The sequence below is a fragment of the Peromyscus leucopus genome, chromosome 12 (genome assembly GCF_004664715.2).
Source record: "Peromyscus leucopus breed LL Stock chromosome 12, UCI_PerLeu_2.1, whole genome shotgun sequence".
Lineage (NCBI taxonomy): Eukaryota > Metazoa > Chordata > Mammalia > Rodentia > Cricetidae > Peromyscus > Peromyscus leucopus.
Genome location: NC_051073.1, coordinates 31577048 through 31578343, shown reverse-complemented (window position 1 = coordinate 31578343; position 1296 = coordinate 31577048). Strand labels below are relative to the sequence as shown.

The following is a 1296-nucleotide window of genomic DNA, read 5'->3' as shown; positions in this document are numbered from 1 at the left end:
GTAACTTGTTCACTTTTCATGAGTTTGAAAGCTTTCTGTTGTTGATAATATCCAACTTTAATATGTAATGGTTAGATAGGATTCAGGTTGTTATTTCAATCTTCTTATATCTTTTGAGACTTGCTTTGTGTCTGAGTATGTTGTCAATTTTTGTGAAAGTTCTATGAAGTGCTGAGAAAAAGGTACATTCTTTTGTTTTTTGATGGAATTTTTATAAATATCTGCTAGGTCCATTTTATGGATTATGATATTTCTCTTTTTAATTTGTGCCTGGATGACTTGTCTATTGGTGAGAGTGGAGTATTGAAGTACCTCACTACAACTGGCTCAATATGTGATTCAAGATGTAGTGTTGCTTATTTTAGAATCTTGGTTGCCCTTGTGTTTGGACCATAGATGTTGAGAAGTGTGGAATTTTCCATTGATGATTGTGTAGTGTCCTTCACTAGCTCTTTTGCTAATTTTGATTAGAAGTCTATTTTTTCAGATATTAAAATGTCTATACCAGCTTGCTTCTTATTTCCATTTGCTTGTACTATCTTTTCCCATCCATCCATCACAAGGTCTATCCTTGATGTTAAGATGTGTTTCTTGGTTTCTGCAGCATGGATTCTATTTTCAAATCATTTCTGCTAATTTCTGTCTATTTTTATTTGGGAATTGAGACCAGTGACTTTTAGAGTTATCAATGAGCAGTGTTTGTTGATTCTTGCAATTATGCTATAGTAGGCTCTCTCTCTCTCTCTCTCTCTCTCTCTCTCTCTCTCTCTCTCTCTCTCTCTGTGTGTGTGTGTGTGTGTGTGTGTGTTTCTTCCTTTAATTTGCTGGTTTAATATTATTTATTCTTTGTGTTTTGTTGGATGTGGTTAACCTCTTCAAGTTGAAGTTTTCCTTCTAGTACCTTTTATAGGACTGAATTTGTAGACAGATACTGATAAAATTATGGAATACTTCACAAATTTACCTGTTATTTTCTTTCAGGGGCCATCTTCTCTATAGCATTCCAATTCTAATATATTCTAAGCAGGACCTTAGTTTTAAATTTAAAAGCATTATAGGATTAAATGGGATTGGTTTTTTTGGCACTGTGTTGGTTGATGGGAAAAGTACTTAAAATGCCATGTGTATTTTCAAGAGAAAGCTGTCTGACCAAAATCAAGACATGTGTTGGGCTTTGTGCTTAGGAAATTATGGCATTGTATAGGTAAAGAAACTGAGCATATATCTTCTGTAACATGACTATTTTGTGAAGAACTTGAAAGCAGAAAACCATCCCTTAGACATGTACATGATAAG

General features: G+C 33.9%; 1 pseudogene; it reads right to left on the bottom strand.

Moving 5' to 3' along the window:
- Positions 1-936: 936 nt before the first annotated feature.
- On the bottom strand, positions 937-1035 carry LOC114698202 (annotated as a pseudogene).
- Positions 1036-1296: the final 261 nt, after the last annotated feature.